Source organism: Perna viridis, chromosome 3 (genome assembly GCF_037379345.1).
Source record: "Perna viridis isolate PV_CMFRI_1.1 ecotype Kerala chromosome 3, ASM3737934v1, whole genome shotgun sequence".
In the NCBI taxonomy this organism is placed as follows: Eukaryota; Metazoa; Mollusca; class Bivalvia; order Mytilida; family Mytilidae; genus Perna; species Perna viridis.
Window position 1 is genome coordinate 17,483,689 of NC_142447.1, and position 10,408 is coordinate 17,494,096.

General features: G+C 34.4%; 1 long non-coding RNA gene across 1 annotated transcript; it reads right to left on the bottom strand.

The window, feature by feature from the left end:
* On the bottom strand, nt 1–2,638 carry LOC148621252 (uncharacterized). Its single transcript, XR_015920845.1, has 3 exons — nt 2,556–2,638; nt 1,432–1,496; nt 1–492 (listed from the first exon to the last, which is right to left on the bottom strand). It is a non-coding gene; the product is annotated as an uncharacterized LOC148621252 (long non-coding RNA).
* Nucleotides 2,639–10,408: the final 7,770 nt, after the last annotated feature.

A 10,408-nucleotide genomic window follows, 5' to 3' on the forward strand; every position in this document is an offset into this window, starting at 1 on the left:
ACTAATTCCCGGTTTTCTGAAAAATTCTATATGTTATTGCTTTTTTTGTTGTTTTTTATTTTTATTTTGTTTTTTTTTGTTTTCACAAATCCTTCTTCAACTAAAACCAGATCGCTTGAAATTATTGAAGATATGAGGAATAGGTGTTAGTCTACCGCTTTTGAAGGGATCCTCCGGATATTTTATCAAATGTTATACAATCTTCAGCTCACGAGTCCGTGTTGAAGCAAGAGATTTAGCATCTTGAACCGGAAATTGTTCCCGCCTTCTTTCAATCATTCTGAACTTGAGATATTTTTTATTAAACACATACCATAGTGACATTTACATGATTTTTCCCATGCCTTGCAATTGAATTCGTTATTTTTTCTCCAGGATACAGTTTTAATTCACTTTTCAGTATTTTTCCCCATTGAGATAATGCAGAATGAGTACTGATCTCAACTGAAGTAACAAGCATTGTCACGCTATAGTCTAGTGACGGATTCGCACCTACAATGGTAATAAAATGTATATATTTATACGGTTTCGATTTTGTACAAATTTTACACTTAAAAATTCTAATATTAAAATAAAAAAAGTTTATACATTGCTTGATTTCCCCGCATTTTACTAAAAAATGAAGACTTATTTTGGCTCTCGGCTAATACTTATATTTATGTATTTACGCTCCCCCCCCCCACACACACACACACACACTTATATGTGAGATGAGATCTATGATCTGCCACTGTTACGTCCAGTTTTATCATTCTTTTGTCATATAATGTACTATGGTTATCTGTATATGTTAATAATGAAAGTAAAAAGATATGCACTACATGTACGATGGAAACAATCGTTGACTTTTCAAAAGTGCATTTATCTGTTGATGTTACCGAAAAGGACGGTGAGCCGAAAGAGGTCCATTACAGCAGTTACTACAAGTAGGCATCGTGGGCATTTCCATATAACGTGCTTTCTGTGCAGTGAACGGCTTTTCTCGAGGAAAGTTCCACCAGCGGATAAAAAGTTAATAAGATGCTCTTAAGAATTACCTCAGTCGCATGCCGCATACCGTCAAACCTTGCTTAAGATAATTTTTTTCTGTTATATTTAGTTTTGTCCTGTTTATTTAACTGTTTTTTTTTATTTGTAGTTAAATCCGACAACAGTGAAACCTATCCAACTTAACCTCAATCGGTACATCCTCGGACAATCCCGGTAATGCTCGGGATCAACGGTTGATCCCGAGATTGGCCGAGAAGTTGCGATTGACCTAACATCGAAGAATCCGAAACCCTGTCTAAACCAAACGCTTTTTGGATCTTTTTTTCTATATCAGTTTATATGTAGTTTGAATCGTGATAAACAGATCATCCTTCTAAATTAGTCAATTTTAAAGTCCAAAAAGGATTCGGTTTATGCAGGTTTTATCATACTTTTACTGACCTCATCCTGAGAAAAGGATTTATTTACATGACTGTATACTTCGTTCCGCGAATCGATTCACTCTTCTACAAAAATAAAAAAAAAGGATCTCTCTTTTTCGAAGTCGATATTATTTTTTGTCTCCTGGCGGACAGAAATGAGCCATTAACATTTAGAGAGATAATTCTAATACATATGTTTACAGCGGACGATATTTGATTTTTCCATTTATATGTACAGCTGTAGATGCGTAGGGTAAATAATTATATATAGGCATTTTTTATATTCACGCATTACAAAGAATTGAACAACAGCCTTGTGTATTCTTGCAGAATGTATTACATCGGACGTCATATTACAATCATTGTATCTGGATATAAGAGCACATCAAAATACACACACAATCCCATAATTTCCCGTATTTACTTCAAATCATTTTATATTAAGGAAAAAGCCTACCCCCTTTTGAATGAAATAGACTCTTTAGAAATGAGAAAAAGAGGTGACCAAAGCGGTCGCTCAGTTATTTATTTTATTATTTCCTTATTTGCTGCTTCCCTTTTAATTCCCTATTCGATACTTATTCGTCAAATATCTATTTTTTTTGTAATATTTACGATCAAAAGGCGTATAGGAAATAAGCAACGAATAAAGAAAAAAGAATAAATATGAATAAGAATAAGGAATACAGTCACAACAACAAATCAGAGACTGAAGTCTTCAAAGTGGCAAATCGTGGAATGTCCAACGTCCAGGCGTCGGTTTTACAAAAAGTCGTAACATGTGAAATTGATCGTAAATCATGACGTCACAATTCTATTTTAGTTTATGACGTCATTCATGGCGAATTCAGTGCTCTACTAAACATAACTCTCAATTAATCAATGATTTTTCTCATTATCATCTTAAATCCTGACGTAGATATCTGTATGGATATGGTTCAGAATTTAAAAAATCACAAATTTTAGTGAACTTAAACTTTTTAGTTCGATTGATAATAAACATTCACGTTCTCTTCCATTTCATATCTATTGAAATATCGTACATTTGTACATTATGAGCAAAATAAATATATTCCTTTTTCGAATATAGACCCGATCGTTTTAAAAGCTGATTGGAGTTGTGTTGTAATATTTTATACGTACCGACTTTAGTTTGAACTTTGTTGTATAATTTCAAGCGAAATTTCGTTATGCTCTATTTAAAATCGGCTGACTTCGTATCCGTGATGACCCGAATGTTTCTCAATCAAAACAACTCGGACACTCGACGTTTCGCAGCTATATTACAGAAAGTAGCCTGCTAGCCTATCATTTTATCTTTTAATGTAAACTTTCCGCTCTCATGCAACTAAAAAACACACGTACAACACTTGTACACGTATGGTATTTAAGAGGTACTTTTTGATGTCGTATGAAGCTAGAACTGACGGTTTTACGGCACCAATCAGCAGCATAAGAAGCATATGGTGGCGTAGTAAAATATTATTATGCAAATCATGTGCGAATGTATTGTACTGAAATAACGAAGCAAGACAACAATGTTAGCGATTAAAGAAGGAATAAAGAATATACAACTTACTTGACGATCGGCAGAGATATAGTAACATTTGTCACAAAAGCCTTTAATAAGATATCGTTTTGTAAGAGTAAAACACAAATATAGAAGTAATAAAAGTTACAATACAAGCTTGGAATTAAACGTACATGTAGTACCTCCAGAGACCTGAAGCTGATCATCAACATTGTACTACGTGAACAAATGTAGAGTTCTGCAAGCACCTACTGGTGAGAGGAACCCAAATCTATAATATGTTAGAAAATGAAAAAGCATTTTCAAAACAATGAAATAACAATAACAATACATATAGCTAGTAATACGGTTTCATGATGCAAACGCAGTCAACGCCAAAAAGCTCAAAGCCTCAAACTTTGGAATAAGCATACCATTTTCAATGTATAATAGAGGTTTTTAATCTGCGATTTTCAAAAAAAAATTCAAAAAATCGATCTCCAATTTGTTTCTTTTTCTATCTTTTATTTTTGGCATTAAATTACTTATTCGGTATGTTAACTCTAATATTATATTCATGTAACAATATTACAAGTAAATGTACCAATCTCCTTCACAAACCATAGATATCAACAGGGGAGATTAGATTTGTCTCCCCTTGAACAGATTAAATCAATGCTATAACAGTAAATTGAAGTTTAAATGTTAAAGTCATCAGTTATGCGTTTCTGTGATAATATGACACAAAATTGCCTTTCTTTAAATGCATACATAATAAAATAAATTGAGATCTTAGAAAAAAAGAATGCAACGCAAGAATTTATATTTTCAATACGATAAATTTTGTATTTAATATTCAAGTTTAGCTTTTTAATATCATTTATATGCGAAATAGTACTTGCATAGATATATTGTAGATGCATACAATTTTAGACCATTTTCGTTATTTTGGAGTTTTAAAAACCCTAAAACGCATTTGTATACATGTTACGAAAGCGGCGACTTGCACTTTTAATTAAGAATTGGCAATAATCACAAAAATTGTCTATTGAAAAATAACAAATTTTCCATGTGCATATTGCTTATTGCGCGAAGCCAATAGACGAAATTTTTATCTTAGCCAATTCTTATAAATTAATTTTAAAACATATTTTCATCTGTAAACGCGAGAAAAGTAGCTCTGAATTTCACTGAATAGAGGCGTGTCAATATTTTTTTAACCATTAAGATGTAACAAAATTATTTTAACCAATCAGATTACTGTATTTATCTCAAATTGATTTATTAAGAAAAATTGCATGTATATCTTTGAATACAACTTAGTGTTGCTAATTGATGTATATAACATTTTGTATTGGTTAGGGCATACGCAAGTCACATAAAAATATTATTTAAATATTATGGCTCAACGTCCACATTTCATACAATTCCGCGTCTTTGGCGGAGAAGCAGTGACTTCCAATTTTTAAGTCTGTGTTGTGTCTCGGCCGGAGATCGAACTATCGACCTCCCGCGCCAAAGGCGTGCACATTACCATGAGAATATAAGAAAAAAAATAACTTGATTTTGTAAGAAATTGCATTGAGTCATAAGATCAACTGTAAATGTTTTGATTTATTCTTACATGGATTGAAATTGGTTGGTCAATGGGAGTAAATAGGGAAGAATTAAAGCTTGGATTCAAAAGTTTATGCAGTAATGCTTACCATAGATAATCGGTTTTGAAGTTGGATGCACGAATAGCAAGGTGCATATTGACAGTGAGGTGTAATGGACATAAATTAGATTTGTCGGAATAAGAAAGAAGTTTCGACGGAAACCCGTTACTAGTATTCAAAATTAGTATAATATGGCTATCTTGGATTTTCAGTCCTTGCCTTAGGGGCATCGGGGGAATGAAAGTAATTTATGTCCGTAATGTCAACAAACGTCCGTTTACTTTGATTGCATTTGGGATACTTGCGGTAAAATGATATTTGGTACGTAGTTGCCGGGTGGTGAATTCTATCATGTACGCGCTTTTTGGATTTAAGTGTACTTTCGTTTACTTTACGAAAATTACCGAGGTCAAAAGAAATAAGACACCTCGGTAAATTTCGGAAAATTGACCGGAAGTTTTTATTATGGGTCGGATACCTTAATTCCTGTTGAACGAGACTTTGCAATTTGTTACTATACGCATTTTTTGTGTTTAATCAGTGATAGTTTACAATCTTAGAGAATGTGGTAAGCAGAGTATGAGTAATCTACTAATCGAGAAGCCCGCGTAATTACCTACCTACATATATATGTATACAATTTTATTCATATGCCCAAAATGTGACGACTTTATTTCCTACACTGCTTCATCGGATCAAAGTGATACAGGGAAGATAACGTAAGCATTGAAGGGTCTGAAAAATTTCTCAACGATGTTAGAACTGTTAAATTTGTAAAGCAAATTTTTGGTCGTTTCCTCCGCTTGATTCTAACTCGTTTCGCTGAGATATCTATGGCAACACCGCCTGCACAAAGTCCACCCCTTAGACCACTCGGCCAGGTAGGCTATATAAAAATGTAGCTTTTGCTGGCGGGGTCATTGCTCCTCGTAGGATAAATCCAGGGTGTAATTTAGTACACAATGTATGGTAGTACGGGACACCACATCTCGATGTTGTTATATAGGTATTTATGTATAGCTATAGTTGACCGAGTGGTCCAGAACGTTGGACTTAGTGCAGGCGATGTAGCCACATATGAAGAGAAAAAAATCGAATCTCGCAGAGGGATTGACCAAATTTGCAATCTCGAATCGAATCTAGAGTTGAGGCGTAGCTTAGACTTGTACATTTATATATAAAATTATTTGCATTGTTAATAGAAAATGTTGAATAGCTTGTATTATGCGGTGTTATTAAGGTTTATGAAAATAAATATATGTTTAACAGCCAAAGAACATTGGATGGTGACTGTGATTAAGAACTTATATGTTGCACATTCGCCGCTATAATGTTGAATATTGAATGTAAGGTAGTAATATATATAACAATAAGGGTATTTATCTTTTGTAAATGATTAAAATGTGCTTTTAATGTATAAAATGAATTTGTCAATCGTTAAAAAATCAAACGTTTTTAAGGTATTGTTTAAACAACAGTAATAGTTCACTTAACCATAAGATTTTGCCCATCTGAATCAATCACTGACTCTATTGGAACTACTAAATGCATGCAGATCTTATCATTACGTCATTTAATGCCCCGGTATACTGAGGTGAGACATGTCTTACTTCAAAATCTGAAAAGGCTTCCTCTATAGTGCATTATAAACATCTATTTTCTTACTAGCGGAAATTGTGAGTTTTTAAATGTGGAACAGAACGGACTAGTTTTCCAACACGTCTATAAATATATTAAGAAAAGGAAATGTTTTCTTCTTGCTTAATAGTCGTTAAATGTTTGGTCTTAAAGATATTATCAACATCGTCTTCAAAATCATCACCGACATTATCATCATCGATATGGATGTTTTTCATTTTTTTTTAAATTTTTCATGCACTCCTTTGTTGATTCTATGATTTTACACTTGTACACTTTGTCATGCCCGTATTATTGTTAAGTGGTATACTATGAGTTTTTACCGGAAGTGGACCTTGGGTATGACCGAAGTGGACTTAGGTGGGAAACAAATAAAGAGAACATGGGAACCTTTGATGTGGGACGGGCACCTTAAAGTTTGGGAGGGGGAAACCACCTCCGTAGGTATCCTCATTAAGTGTCCGAATTAGTGTCCTTATATAGTATACTATAAACAGATAAGTATAAAAGAGGGGGTGTATTATGACGAGTTATCTTTCTTTGTTTATATTGCTTTTTTTATTTTTACTTTTTCATTATCGTTAATTGTTTTTTTTTAATTATTTTTGTAAATTAATTGTAATTTCATTGTCTTTGTGTAATAATGTCAAATTGAATGGGCACTTGGAATAGAGTTTAAATTTTGGTTATGCTCTCATTGCGATTCAATTGATTGTGTAATTTGAATAGATGTCTCACGGATTACAGAGATTAAAGTTTGAAACTTTCCATTTTACTGGTGATTTCAATAGCCCATGTATTGATTTTTAACCGTTTTTATTCTGCTTTATGAATACATTACAGGTGTAAGGGCGTGTTGTGCAATGTTTACCACAAAGAAATAATTTTTTATTATTGTTTTTATTATTTTTGTTTTAATATTTTTTGCATTCAGTTTGAAATTTTGACTAAAGTCTAAAGATTATAATGACTATCGTGAGGTTTACATATTGTACATTTGGAGCGTTAATAACTTTTAAATCGTGTATTGCCTTTCATTTTTATTATAATTATATTTTTTATAACCGACCAATTCATCACCTATAACAGATGAATTCTACCTTTTCATTTTTATGGGGCTGTATCGGGTAAATTCATTTTTTTCAAACACGTCTATGGACGTCAATTAGGTAAACCATTAATTTGTTGATATTTTTTCTCTCAATATTTTCATTCAATGTTTGTCTTTGTTTTTTATAAGGAGATTGAACTCTTTATTGCTATAGTATTGTCGATATGTACATGTCGCCCAAACTTGTTTTGAACGTGTTATGAGGCTCTATCGGGTAAACCGATTTCTTTTGCATACTTAATGTTTACATGTTCTGTACAAGATTTGACATGTTATGGGGGTAAACCATTGAACTACGGAATTTTGTTTTTCTCTCCATATTTTCATTCGTCGTTGTTTCCTACGCCCCCCTTTTTTTTTGGTTCAAGTATTGTATGATGGGCTTTTTCTACATGGAAATTTTTACTGCTATAGTATGTTTTCAAGCTACTTACACTCAAACTTTGACCCGTGTTATGAGGCTCTGATAGCAAATATGTTATGCTGTTGCTAATAGGTGTTATCGGTTGTGAGCTACCCTGTTTTGTAAGGAGGTTTTTCTTTAGTATAGTTTTACTACACAACAAGATTTTTTTTCGAATATATTTGATTTATCACGCTACGATAACCATGCAAACAGACCAATACAGTCCACATACGCATCCTGTTCAGCAAAGGACAACATTAGAAAGACTGAATCATTGAAAACTGGTTTATCGGACTACGATACTTTGATAACAGAACTACACCAATATGCTTTGAGAAAAGAAAAAAACCAAGATACTACGCCAAGATCCTTATACTTCGCTGAAAGGGCTACGCCAATCGATCCAGGATGAAACTCAAGAAAGCTTGCCCAAGGACCCAGCTGACGAAAACTTTTTCATACACCCGACAGACGATCCCCTTGCTTTCGACGTGCCCAAATGATACTTGGACGACCATTACATGCCGTGGGCCCATCCCTTTATCAGCGTCATAGCAGGACCCACCGGAAGTGGAAAAACGATGCCTGTACGTCGATTCGTACAAAACGTAATGCACATGATGATGCCTAGACCCGATCGAATAATGTGGTGCTACGATATTTATGGAACCATGGAGGATGCCGACTTTGTACAAGGACTCCCCGACCTTGACACCTTGGATCCCAGAGAGAGACACTTGCTTGTTCTAGACGATCTGATGAATTCGGTCACTGAATCTATCTCGCATCTCTACACGAAATATTCTCACCATAAAAATATAAATGTCATGTTGCTGGTTCACAATCTGTTCAACAAAAACAAGTATCACAGAACCATCATAGCTCTATTAAGAACGTACAACGACGGAATATCAAATACTAGTGGAAACCAGAACAGAATATCGTGCATCCTTGTATAAGAAACAACGTCCCTTAAGAAAACAAGAAAGTTACAAAAGTTTGCCTAGATGAATCATATTGATCTACGATGCCAGAATCTGAGAGGATAGTTCATCAAGAAAAAGGAGGAGCTATATAGGAAATACAACGAACACTACCAGCATTCATGTTACCGAGGAACAAAAGGAAGTGATTGTAAAATAGAGTGGAAAAAACCGACTTGACGCCAATGATACTCAGACGGCAAGAATACACATATTAAAGCGGAATCTTGAGGATATCGGATCGTGAAGTGTTATTTGAAGGGGAAGAAGAACACTTGATGGAACAGACAATTGAGCTGGACCCGGATTTGAAAAACAGACGACACTCCGACGAATATATGAATATGAATTGTAAATCTATTATATAAAATAAAAACAATCTTGTTTTGTAGTAAAACTATACTAAAGAAAAAAACCTCCTTACAAAACAGGGTAGCTCACAAGCGATAACACATATTAGCAACACCATAACAAACATATTTGCTATCAGAGCCTCATAACACGGGTCAAAGTTTGAGTGTTTATTGTTTGTTGGGGTTTAACGTCCGAGCACAATATTTCAGCTATATGCAGACAATGAACATGAAATGGATGATAAAATGAACATGAAATGAAAAAAAGAAAGGATGGGTCACAAGGATAATAGGGTCGACAAATTTTGATTGCCACTGGAAAAAGAGGGGATGGGTAAGGTCGGGCAATTTAGCCTCCTGTGGCGGAGCGCAAAAGTTCCTACTCCTATCGAATACCACAGCAGGGTTCTTTAACGTGCGAGGAACATGGCATCTTTCCCAACACGGTGCACCACTATGGTTTGCGGTCAGGTTTTCCGTATTATAGCCTGACAACTCCAGCATGTAACACGCCAGGGGTACCCCATTCCACCACCTGGGGCACACATCCCAGTTGTTCTGTGGGCAGAGCGCCTAGCCCCCGGCTAGGTTTCTGAGCACTATTTAGTCGCCTTATACGACAAGCTTAGCGCTGCTGCTGGCCTATTCTATTAACACCCGGACCTGCACGGGGCCAAAGTTTGAGTGTAAGTAACTTGAAAACATACTATAGCAGTAAAAAGTTCATTATAAAAAAACCATCATACAATACATATACCAAAAAAGGGGTCGTAGGAAACAACTACGAATGAAAATATGGAGAGAAAAACAAAATTCAGTAGTTCAATGGTTTACCCCAATAACATGTGAAATCTTATACATGCGACATGTAAACATTGATAGTATGCAAAAGAAATCGGTTTACCCGATAGAGCCTCATTCAAGTTCAAAGCAAGTTTAGGCGACGTGTAAATATCGACAATACTATATCAATAAAGAGTTCAATCTCCTAATAAAAACAAAGACAAACATTAAACGGTCATACAAGTCTCAAACTTAAACAAAAAATGGCATAGGAAACAAACTACTAATGAAAATATGGAGAGAAAAAATATCAACAAATCAATGGTTTACCTAATAGACCCCATAACGTGTCAAACCAAGTACACGCGACATGTAAACTTTGAAAATATGAAAAAAAGGAATTTACCCGATAGAGCCCCATAAAAATGAAAAGGTAGAATTCATCTCTTATAGGTAATTAATTAGTCACAATAAAAATCTAATAATAAAAATGAAAGGCAATATATCATTCAAAAGCTATTAACGTTCCAAATGTACAACATGTAAACCTTACG